This window comes from Equus caballus, chromosome 5 (genome assembly GCF_041296265.1).
Source record: "Equus caballus isolate H_3958 breed thoroughbred chromosome 5, TB-T2T, whole genome shotgun sequence".
NCBI lineage: Eukaryota > Metazoa > Chordata > Mammalia > Perissodactyla > Equidae > Equus > Equus caballus.
Genome location: NC_091688.1, coordinates 1,176,442 through 1,188,791, shown reverse-complemented (window position 1 = coordinate 1,188,791; position 12,350 = coordinate 1,176,442). Strand labels below are relative to the sequence as shown.

The window sequence follows — 12,350 nt, the reverse complement described above, 5'->3', positions numbered from 1 at the left end:
AGGGTTAAAAGAATCTCCATATTATGCCGATAATACAAGAGAGTGACGATCGAGAGTTAGTTCAAGGGGAACATAGAGTTCAGAAGACAAAGACTAGAAAGGTTAGTGGAGGCTTTGCCCAGAGGACCTTGTTTTTAAGAAGGATGAACACACACCGTCCTCACCACCTGTCTTCCTTCCTGACTCCTCTCTGACCCACCACATCCTAGTCAAGAGAGGCCCCAAAGCTCAGGAAACTGAGGGCACTCAATTTACCCACACGCTGAGGAATTCAGCTGCAGTGTTTATGGTCAAGATCCCAGCAACAGGGACATGCAAGGGACGGTGCCAAACGGCAGAGCAAGGCCAAGGGCAGGAGGAACCCCTGTGGTGGCGGAGCAGGGCACATCTGAGAGAGTACTCAAGGCCCTGGGAGCCCTCAGTCCAGCCCGTCTGGGTGGGCTGCCAGCTGGCCCATGCCTAGGCCCCCGGTGGCTCTGGATGCTTTACCAGAGTGGACATGAGGAAGGGCGACATCACAGTCGAGCAAAAGGGAAATTGGGGGCAGCCTTCCCCTCCATGCTGACTTTTCCACATGTGGGCAGAAGAGGCTGCCTCCTTCCCTGCCTCCACCTGGCCCTCAGCCTCAGTTTCCTGGAGAGACAGAGCAGGTAGGAGAAACAGGGAGGCAGACACACCCCTAGATGGGTGTTGGAGCGAAAGCAACATCACGTGTTCCACCCCTCAGCCTCCCGGCTGCGTCTGCAGGGAAGAAGCAGGCTGAGATGAATGTCGAGGGGAGAGTCGGTGGGAAGTATGAGCTCAGCGAGAGAGGCATGTGTGCAGGGGCAGTGAGGGCGCGTGGCAGCTGCCATCTTTGGCCATTTGGGTACCAGCTAAACGCTCAGGGCTTCTCCTCCTCCTGCCCCTCCAGCTGTCTCTTGTCCTCACCAGTCCCCAGGGAGGGCAAGGAGCAGCCTGGTGATCAAGTGTCCTCAGCTGGGGCATCTCAGGGGCTGGCGTCAGAGTCTGTGGTGACCTCCTCTCACTTCCCACTGCCCTCAGACAGGGGGCGCTGCCACTACCTACCCCCACCCTGGCCCCCAGCTTTGCTTTGTTTTAATTTAAATCTGATTTTTTTTTTTAGGATTTTATTTTTCCTTTTTCTCCCCAAAGCCCCCGGTACATAGTTGTATATTTTTAGTTGCGGGTGCTTCTAGTTGTGGCATGTGGGACGCCACCTCAGCGTGGCCTGATGAGCGGTGCCATGTCCACTCCCAGGATCCGAACTGGTGAAACCCTGGGCTGCCAAAGTGGAGCGCACAAACTTCACCACTCGGCCACGGGGCTGGCCCTAAATCATCTGATTATTTAATTTTAATTTTAATTTTTAATTGTGATTAAAAACACAACACAAAATGTACCATCTTAACCATTTTTAAGTGTATAGTTCAGTAGTGTTAAGAGTATTCACATTGTTGAGAAACCCGTCTCCAGAATGTTTTCTTCCTGCAGAACTGAAACCCTATACCCATTAAACAACAACTCCCCATTCCCCCTACCCCAGCCCCTGGCACCCACCATTCCACTTCCTGTTTCTGTGAAGTTGACTGCTTTAGGAACCTCAAAAAAGTAGACTCATACAGTCCTGTTGTGACTGGCTCATGTCACTTAGCGTAATGTCCTCAAGGCTCATCCACATGTAGCAAGTGTCAGAATTTCCTTCCTTTTTAAGGCTGAATAATAAGACCACATTTTGCTTATCCACTCATCTGTCGATGGGCACTTGGGTTGCTTCCACCTCTTGGCTATCGTGAGTAATACTGCTGTGAACATGGGCCTCTTCGAGACCCTGCTTTCAATTCTTTTCTGTAAATACCCAGAAGTGGACTTACTGCATCATACGGTAATTCTATTTTTAATTTTTTTGAGGAATCGCTATGCTGTTTCCCACGTCAGTGGCACCATTTTACATCCCCACCAACGGGTCCAGTCTCCCCACCCTGCTTGGCTTATAGGGGGTCACTGAGAATGAGTGGCTCCCCAGCACCTCTGCACTTGCAATGGGAACCCGGGACGTCAGCGCAGCTCAGGTGACTGCGGGTTGCCCTTCCTGGCCTTCTCCTCAGAGCCTTCCCCTCTGTCCCTTTCTGGTGGCATCTCATGGCCGGTACTCTGCCCTCCTGCAGGCCTGGGAGGAACAAAGAAAACCAGGACTTCCAAGACAGGGAGTAAAACAAACGCCCCATGGCAATGGTCCTCAAATAACAGCTCCCACTACAGCACTGAGCAGTGAGACAGACCTGGGGCAAGAAGAGCAGTGGCTGCCGCCCCTGGAGCTGGCTGCGTGGGGCAAGCAGGCAGAGCACAGGGCAGGGGACAGCAGGAGAGAGGCTGGCTGGGGAGAACAGGCCGTGTCACTCCCTGCTGACCGGCCATGACAGCCTCCAAACGTGCCTCCCTGCCTCCCTCCTTTACTGGGGGGGAGTCAGGAGCCAAAGGGCTCCTTCTAAAATTCAAAGCAGGCCCTTTCCTTCGCTGTTCAAACAGTTCGGTGACTCCCCACTGCCCTCGGGCTAAACTCCATAACATGTAATCGCAGCCCTCTCGCAGCCCTCACAGCCCAGCCCCGCCTTCCTCCCGCCTCCTGGTCCACCAGCTGCATCTCTCCCTCCTCCTCTGAGATCCAGCCACACAAGTGTGTTTCACTTGCCAGGCATACCACGCTCACTGTCTTTGTTGGGCCTTTGTAAACAGTGTTCTCTCAGCTTGGAACATCCTCCCCCACAACACCCTCCTTCCTCTCTTCGTCTAACTAGCTCTAGTCTTCCCCCGGGTCTTAGCCTGGATGTCGCTTCCTCCAGGAAGCCTTCCATGGCCTCCCCAATTCTGAGTCAGGGCCTCTTCTCCGGATTACCATGAGGACCATCACGAGACTCTCACACGGTGCGTGTTCCCTGTGATTGCCGTGTCCCTCGGACACCAGCTCTGTGGGCAGAGCAGAGTCTCGTTCACTTCGTGTCCCTAGCACCTGCACACAGCCCGGCCCCATGTAAGCATCCACTCGAGTGTTCCCACGTGTGAGTGAACGTGGGTGTGAATGCAGGAAGCGGGGAGACATGAGGCCCACGAGATGCCGGAGGAGTGGGGGCTGGCCGGCTTCCCCCTTCCTCCCAGCCACGTAACCTCGAAGTGCTCTACCAGGCAGCCACCAACAGCTAGTTACAAATTAGCTGGACCTTTTGGCTTCTTTCTTGTCTTCTGGCCTTCGGTGTGTCCCCAGAGTGACGGGGAGATGAGGGCAGGAGAAACAGGCGTGAGGACATGCAAATGAAACACAAACCTGGAATTCTTTCGGAAGCTATTCCAAAGCTCTGGATTATCAGCATCTTTGAATTTTCCTGGTTGTCCCCTGCCCTGTGACACTGAATAATGAAAAGTTTCTGGTTTCTTCCAGCTCTCCCTGGCTTCCCAGCTCCCGCTCAGAGCTCCCGTCCTGCCCCTTCGGCCCTCCCCGCTCTGCTGGAGACATCTGTGGTCTATGGCTGCTGGCCTGGGGAGCCAGCCTGGCCGACGGGCCCGAGGAGCCAGGTGTGACGTGATGCATCTCTGGGAGCCGGGCTTTAATCGGCCATTCCCCGTGGACCGAGACTTAGCAAGACAGACATCTCCCCTGCAACATCCTGAATCTTTTTCCCACAGCTGACAAACAGCAAGTCCTTGAGCTGGGACCATGCAGAAGGGGAGCACAATGATTCGAGGAGACGAGTGCAGAAAGGGACCCGTCCCAAAGAGCCAGGGCTCTCCCAGGCCCCCAAGCCGCACATCGGGGAACACGAAGTGTTAGGGGATTCATTACCCTCTAACTGCCAGCAGCATGCAGAGCCCCACAGGACTGCCACACCTGCCGGCCCTTCCCCGCTGCTGGCCCCGGGAGGCGGGGGGGGGGGCAGGCAGGCTCTCCTCACAGTGATGGCTCCTGCTCTTTACCGAGCGTCCCTGTGAAACAGGTACTTTGTTCACCTCACCTTCAGTCCGCCCAACAGTCCCAGGAGGCGGAGCGTTCCGGCCTCATTTTGTGGACAAAGGTCCAGAAAGTTGATGTACTTACCCAGTATCAATTCCTGGATTCAAACCGGAGCGCGCCCCCTCTGCTGTCCCACACCACCCCTCACGTGGCAGGTGGCGAGGCGGCGCCCTTCCTCGCACCCCTCAGCATCGCCAGGATGGAAGCCCAGGCGCCTGCCCTCCCTCTGCAGCCACACCGCGGCTGGTGGAGAAAAGAGTCCCACGCAGCCCTTCCCCATCCGCTGGGCGCGTTTGGCTCCCCCAGCCCTTACCCACTTAGGGACCTGGGACGGTCAGATTGAGTACCTCAGACCTCCTACCCTCATTCTCTTCTGTCATCAGGAGCCACAGTATGTCTCTCCAACGCAATCAGCGTGGATCACATGAAGGAGCACATTAATGGAGACTGACACCCTACATGCAGAGGCCCAAGGACCCTGCCAGGGTCCAGGAAGGCTGCAGCACACGAGTCCTCGCAGCCTTGCTGCACATAGGCTGCCAGAGCTGGCCTTTGGCCCTCCTGGGTGTCCATGTGAGCGCAGCCCCTTAGTTATCCCTTTGCAATGGGGGCTGGGGAGTGTGGGGTCTGGAGGCTGTCTCATGTGCAGAGCTCAGCTCAGCCTGGAGGACGGTGTCTCCTGTGAAATGAGGTTCAGTCACCTCCAAACTGAGGATGGAAAGGCCCAAATCGATGAGGCTGCGACAGGCGCTCAAGAGCTGTTCTAGAAGATCACCCCGCCTGCTGCACACACACATGTGCACGTGCACAGCCCCCAGCGGCACTCCAGAAGAGACAGCATGTGCACACATGTGCATACCCCCTAGTACCACTCCAGAAGAGCTGGCACGTGCACGTGCACACATGTGCACTCCCCAGCAGCACTCCAGAAGAGCCGGCATGTGCACAGGCACACATGTGCGCACCCCCAAGCACCAGTCCAGAAGAGACGGCATGTGCGCGGACACACATATGCCCACATACACCACAGCACCATTCCAGAAGAGATGGCTGCGAAGCATCACCCTGCAGACCAAGACCAACACTCCAGCTCACATGCACCCCTCCTCTCTGCCCAGTGTCTTATCCCAGAGACCAGAGACTCAGGCCAGACCCAGGGCAGCTTTCTGTTCTTGCCCTCTCATGTTATTTCATGCTTTGAGCGAAGTTCAACAGTAATTCAGCCAAGCAGGCCAGAGCAGTGGAAGAATTTCTCTTGCCAAAAAAGCTAATGTGAGGTGAAATGGCATTAATAACAGTATAGTGTCTAGACAGGAGGCAATGGTCCGGAAAGAGCGCTGATCAGACCCCAGCTCGCTCAGCCTGAGCCCCGCCTGTAAGAGCAGTGCTTCTCAGGGCCCTTCAGCAAGGGTCTCGCGGAGACTTCCCACCCCTGCGGCCTTTGAGAGCCAACTTCAAACAGCGGAGGGTGGTCGTGGTTGGGCAGGTTTTGGGAGTTGCCGGGGACACTGAGAACATTGCGTGCAGGTGACAGGGAGGGCGGTTTCAAAGCGACGTCAGAAGATCTTCTAATAGCCAAAGCCGGCTAATAGCATGCGTTGTCTTGTGAGGTGGCGGAGCCCCGTCGCAACGTAGCTTCAAACAGTGCAGCCCAGTGCTTATGAGCTTAAGCTACCGAGTCAGACCCGGCTGGCTTCAGGTCCTGGAGGTCACTTACTAATTATGTAACTTTGAGAAAGCTGCTTGAAACTGTTTCTTCATTAGTACAGCGGCATAATAGCTCCCTCCTCCGGTTTAAGGCCTGTGTGAGGTTAATGCCTCGTAGTCGAGTACCTCACAATGGTAAGCACTTAACACATTTTAGCTGCAACTATTATTATAAATAATAACAAGCAGAAGCTAGGTGCTATCAGCCACGGGATGCCAGCTAAGACAGTCTCCCAAAGGCTGGGGGCGGGAGTAGATAATCTCAGAGATTCCTTCCAACTCGAAGGATGTGCTGGTTAACTTGTTCACTTTTTTCTTTTCTTTTTTCTCGTTCAACAGATGAAACCACTCTGTGCCAGGAACTATGCTAGACCCTGAATAAACAGGCATCAGAGCCTGCCTCCCACTCGTCCCTTCCCTCTGAGACGTCTTTGATCACTCCTTGCCTTGAAACCCTCTCCTCACACGCAGCATGCGCCCTTACCGACACACAGCGCCACACGGCCCCACCCTTAACGACATGATGGTCACCAGGCCCTGCGCGAGGCACAAATCCGTCGAGACTTGGCTATGTGCTCGCTCCTGGAGCCACTGTACCACCTCACAGGCTGTCTCTGGACCCTCCCGATGATCCATCCACAGCTGCAAGATCTGTCTGCCTCAGCCTGGGCCTGTTCCAGGAATCTATTCCTCGGGCGAACAAATAAATGAATGTTTGCAGACCCCCATCATTACAAAAGTGACCCTAGTTGGAAGTGACCCTCATTCTGCTAGGAATAAGTGTCTGTTCCAGGAGAATAAATCATAACCCTCCATGGATGGGATGTGACATACCCAACCTGGCCTAATGCAGCTGAGCAGCCCCCGCGTTGTGGTACCAAGTCAGGAGCTCAGGGTCAGTTTTTGCTTCTGGAATGTTGGGCATTTGATCATGTCGGGAACCAGGTTAGTCTTGGTGAGAGTCTGTGGTTGAGCCTACGCCACGCCCTCGCCATGGCACCCTGGGCACTCTGTCTATAAGCCCACTGCCAAACCCTGGGGCAGCTGAGGGAAAATTCCAACATCCACAAAGTGGGCCATCCTGTCTACCTGATCACGAATTGATCATGAGCTTGGTAAATTCCCACATGGAACATGAATATGCTCATATTCTGTGCCCGTTCCAAGAGGCCCAACCACATATCATTTTTCTAAGCTGCCTTGTCACCGATTCTCACCCCTTCCAAGTTCTTGACCATCTGGCTAAACAATTAGTAAAGACGTGAATTAGTGAGAGCCCTTCCTCAGGCCCTCGCTCCTTCCGAGCAAGCAGTCAACGTGTTCTACTCAAAGTGCTCCCAGGGGGAGGCGATCCGTTCTCTGCGTCAGCGGCCCTCCCGAGTGGGCCGCCCTGCTGGAGTACTTCGCCTGGGTGAGTATCCACACATCTCGACGAGGTTTTGCAAAGCGGTCTTGGTTGGTCTCCTCCTCACTCAGCTCTCCATGAGGCCACAGGTGCAGACGGAGGACGAGGTGGCGGAGCAGCAGGAGTGCGCACACCCAGAGCTTGATGACTTGCTCCTACAACTTTCGTGAGCCATTGGTGTCTGCTCAGCCCAGTCCCACTGATAGCACTGCCCTCGATTAAGGAGTGCTGCTGGGCATGCCTGAGCTTATGGCACGCTCCATCATGGTGAGCAGCTTTGGCTGCAAGCCCATGTGGTATCCAGTGGCCAGGAGTCTATGAACCCAGCGACAAGCCAAAACTATTTCTCAAAAGAATACTGACCTGACAGAGAGAGCATGTATTTCCTCCCAAAGCCTCAGAACCTCTAATGAGACATCCTGTTGGGTTGGCGACATGTTCCACACAGCATCTCAAAATTGGTCTCCCAAATCCAGAGGGATCAGCTTCCAGCCCAGATGAAGTAACACAGACAGGATTTACCCTCCCACCTAAAACGACCAAAAACCAGACAAAATATACGAAACAACTATTTATAAGACATGGTGCGCCAGGCAGTGAAGGACAGTGATCCTTTCGAAATGGGAAATAAATAAGGTCATCCCTCTGATTGCCCCAGCTCACTACCTTAGGAGAGTTTCCAGGCCACAGGTAGTGAGAGGGAACCCAGATGGAGCCAGGGGATCCAGGGGACTCCCTGAGTCAGGGAGAAAATGCTGAGAGCACAGGCAGGTAGAATTCATGGGAAAGAAAACTGGAGAGTGAAGATTTGCACAGAGAGCTCTGGAGAGCTAACATGGATGCCCCGCGAGGGGTCAGCTGAGCACTGATTAGCACACACACATGAGGAATCTACTGAGGCTGTGGGGAGAATAATCCAGAAGGATTAACGGGATCCATGCCCAACACTCACACAGGCTGGAAATAGCACCAGTTCCTACAGGCCAGGCCGCACACCCCTGATTCCTGGGGCATTGAAGACAGCACAGAAAAGGGTCGTGCCTCAAGTGAGTAATAATTAGCCTAGACTATGGTTTCTTAACTTTCTCAATGGACGTTTGGGGCCAGATAGTTCTTTCTTGTATGACAGTTCTAAACTTTTATATGCCTTATAACAGAGCTTCAAAATACATGAAGCAAAACCTGATAGACCTGCAAGGAGAAGTCCACTCTTCCACAGCTGTGCTCACAGGTGTTCAGACCCCATCAATAACTGAGAGGACAAGCAGTCAGAATCAGAAAGGATGTGGGAAGTCTGAACAACACTGTCGACCAACTTGACCTAATCGACGTTTACAGAACTCTCTGCCCGACAAGAGCAGCGTGCACATTCTTTTCATATCAACATGAAACTTCTATCAAGAGAGACCATCTTCTGGGCCATAAATAAAACTCAATACATTTAAAATTATCTGAGTCATACCAAGTATGTTCTCTGATCCAATGGAAAAAAACTAGAAATCAATGTGGAAAGATAACTAGAAAATCCCTAAATATCTGGAAACTAAACACACTTCTAAACAATCCATAGGCCAAAGAAATGGGAAATTAGGAAGTATTTTGAATTGAAAGAAGATAAAAACTCAACATATCAAATCATTGGTGTGCTGCTAAAACAGTACTTGGTAGTCGGGGGAGTGGTTCATAGCACGAAAATGTGGAGCTCAGAGGAGAGATGGTTCAAACCAGCTCTCGGCACCCGCTGGGTCATGGCCCCCCTGTAATGGGCTGTGCGTATCTCCCCGCCAGAGTGAGGTGCGCCGAGGACTGTGTGCGCGCCCGGTCCTTCCTTAGTCCACCGAACCTAACACGATGCCTGGTCCACCGCAGGCCTCCGGAAACACCACGTGGCCAAAATCCCACCCTCGCTGGGTTTCCCCATCCCAGGAGCCAGGAGAATGCCTCTGGGCCTGGGCCTTGCATTCTGTTCCATCTGGAATAAACGAAATTCTGGCCCCGTAACACGGCGCAGGGTCACTTCGGACGGGAGCTGCGCCCATTCCCCAGCCCACTCTGAGAGGAGACACAACCAGCTACCCTCACCCTTGACAAGCCCAGCTCTTTCCCGCCACAGAGCCTTGGCTGGTCCCTCTTGCCCCAGCTCGTGTCTGGCTCCTCCTTATTGTTTTGGTGTCAGCTCATATCCTCAGAAAGGCCTTCGGGGGTCCAACGTACATCTGATGTTTCCCACCCAAACCTGCATCGCCTTCCGCTGGTCTCATCACCTAGATTTTGCTGTGGGTAGCTACCCCTCCTCCAATCCCAGGAAAGCTGTCAGTCAAGGTGACCTGGCCTCCCCTGGCCAAAGAGTGAGGACCATCTCTCCCTGGACTGTGACTTCTGAGCAGAGTGTCCCCGAAGTAGAACACTGTCAGGAGATGTTTGTCCCAAAGGCCACCTCCTAGGAGACTGCTGGTGCCTACCACAAAGTGACCTGGTTCCTGTGCCCTCCCTTATTCTTTTCTCTTATTCTTTTCTTTGATCCTGTGAACTCCCCTTCTCCTTCCAGAAATTTCCTCTTGCTGAGTCAGTTTCTATTGTTTGCAATAAAGAACTCTGACACTAGTGTCCCATCCTCAGTCATTATCTATTTATTCCTTTGATAGCACTTTTCAAAACCCAAAATGATTTTTCAAAATGTGTTGACACATTTATCATCTGTCTGTACTAGAATGTCAGCTCCATGTCCGAAGGGACCTTTTCTGTCCTGCTCCTGCTGTCCCCCAGGACCTAGCCCAAGACTGGCCTGTAGCAGGGGCTCCAGAGGAGGGCAGGGCCACACTGGCCAGCGTGGCACAGCCAGGCCTGCTCCTGGGAGCGAGACTGTGAGGGGAGGAGGGGCTGGGGAGAGCAGAGGAGCTGCCCCCTCCCCTGGGGAGGGCTGACTCCAGCTTTGGCTTCCAAGACCAGATCCCTCTCCCCTCCCCCTGGATCGCTAGCAATCCTCCATAAAGCTCCAGCAGTGTCTTGTAAATCTTTAATTACAAGAAAATTGCAACCCAACCAGCAGATACACGAACGGTGTTGATAAATATTTAAAATTGCTACGACAGCAGATCTGAAGGGATTAAGAAAAGATATATTGGAGTGACAGTTATTAAACACTACATCCCAGTAAACGTTACAGAGCAGATAAATAATGCAAACTCCTGGCAGCGCTCTGTTGCTGATGAGACAGGAGAGACATCTGCTGGGGGACAGGGCATCAGGGGAGGGAGCAGGCCTGTGGCAGGGGTGTCGGGACAGGGCAGCCCGGGACTCAGCTGCCTGCCTCCTGGAGACGCGCCCTGCCCCACACTCCCTCAGTACCGCTGTGTCCACGGAGGGGTGGTGGACGGGGGCTGAGGCAAGGGGCGAGAAGGCTCTGGAACGGCCATATTGGGAGGGCTCCAGCAGCTGAGCTCTCCCTCTGGGCTGCGCCTCAGCCTGCCCAGCCCTGACTCTCCCTGGGGCTCGTGACTCGGCCTTGGGCTGCCACCACCACACCACCCTTGGGACGGAAGGAAACCCGCATGCCTTCATCCATTCGACTCTCTCCTCAGTCATGGAGTCACCATTCACCTATTGCCTCACTCATGCCCTAAGGCACGCATTTATTCATGCGTTCACTAGTGTGTGCCTTCCTCCACACGTTTACTCAATCACTGACACAAGTGCTAGTCTACTGATTGGTCCCTCACTCGCTGGTCGAACATTTGCTGAGCACTTGCTATAGCTGGGGAGAGCGGGAGCTGAGCCAGACCCAGCCCTGCCTTCAAGATCTGAGAACCTAGGGTGGGTAAGGATCAGAAAGATAAAAACTTTACGACCTGGTGGACTCTTGGCATCTGCAGATTTCATATTTGCAGTTTAACTATTCAATAAATAACTGCAAAGGTCTGTGCCTGAGACACGTGCACCGAGGCCGGTGTGTAGGACTGGAGAAGGCACCTGACATGGTGTGGAGAAGGCAGGGAAGGCTTCCCGTAGGAGGTGATGCTTGGACACCATCTATATGCCAGGAAATTTGCTGTGTAGCTTGTTTGCTTCTCATAATAATCCCCCAGTCCATTTTAAAGATGAGGAAATCAGAGATCAGCTTGTCCAAGCTCACAATAGTAGCAACAGAATAGAATTAGAACCAGAGACAGAGTCCAAAGGCAATGTGGTTTCTACTGTGCTCCCCACTTCCTGGGGGCCCTGCCAGCACCCCCACACAGTGAAGGACAGTGCGGAAATCTCTTCTCCTCAGAACAGCAAGACAAGGTTATTTTGACTCTTTATTTGAGATATAATTTACATTCAGTAAATGCACAGATCTTAAGTGTACAGTTCGATAAGCTCAGCCAGATGCATATGTTGGTGCGGCCAACTTCTAAATCAAGGTGCAGAGTATTCCCCCCACCCAGAATGCTCCCACCAGAGGCCACCACTGCGCTAATTTCTATCACCAAGACTGGCTTTTTCAGTTCTTGCACTTCACATAAATGGACTTAAAAGTAGAAATGACTTCTTTCTCTTAACATAATAAGAAAAGGTTTTAAAAATGGACTTTTGTAAGAAGTTAAGAGCAATCCCTCAGAAACACCCGATGCAATGAAGCGAAGTATCGCCAAGTGTGGACTGAACTAGAGAAAAGACTAGACTGGTTGGCATTGCCCAAGCCACCCAAATCCCTGGTTCCATCGGCTTGCCCCAACCTCCGGGGGTGGGTGTTAACCACAGAAGCCCAGGGGTCGGGCCTCCATCATTCTGAGTCTGGGGAGCCTCTGACCCCCCAGGTCCTGCCGCCTTACCTCTCCTCAGGGGGTAAGCCCCAGGGCACACTGGGGCTGTGCCAGCCATCTGCTCTCCTCCTGCCCAGGACTCAGGAGTCAGCCCAGCCTCCCGCGTAGGAAGGCTCCTTTCCATCTGGCTTCCAGACTCCTCCCCTGCAATTCTGTAAGTCTTGTATCTGCCTGGTACGCCTTCTTCATGTCTCCAGGAAGCAGGGATCTAGATGGTAAAGGGAGGCTCACCCTCCCCTCAAGGTGCTGGCTGCCTCCGTGGTTCTGCCTTTCCAGGAGCTCGGCAGCCTCTGTAGCGAACGCCACGTTTCAGGGGCCTCTGGCTTCACGTTGGCTTCGCCGTGGGTCAGCCCAAAGCCATGTCCCCTTTCTGGAGGCCCACCAAGTCCCTGCTTCCTGCATAAAAGTGCCTCTCTTCTCCTTTAAG

At 53.4% G+C, this 12,350-nt stretch overlaps 1 protein-coding gene across 7 annotated transcripts in view; it reads left to right on the top strand.

The window, feature by feature from the left end:
* Positions 1-9,725, top strand: part of LRRN2 (leucine rich repeat neuronal 2) — a 77,690-nt gene extending 67,965 nt beyond the window's left edge. For all 7 annotated transcript variants that reach the window (XM_023640253.2, XM_070266231.1, XM_070266227.1 and 4 more), the window contains one exon: positions 6,053-9,725. The gene's annotated coding sequence lies outside the window, so the exon portion shown is untranslated. The remainder of the gene's footprint in view (positions 1-6,052) is intronic.
* The last annotated feature ends 2,625 nt before the right edge of the window (positions 9,726-12,350 follow it).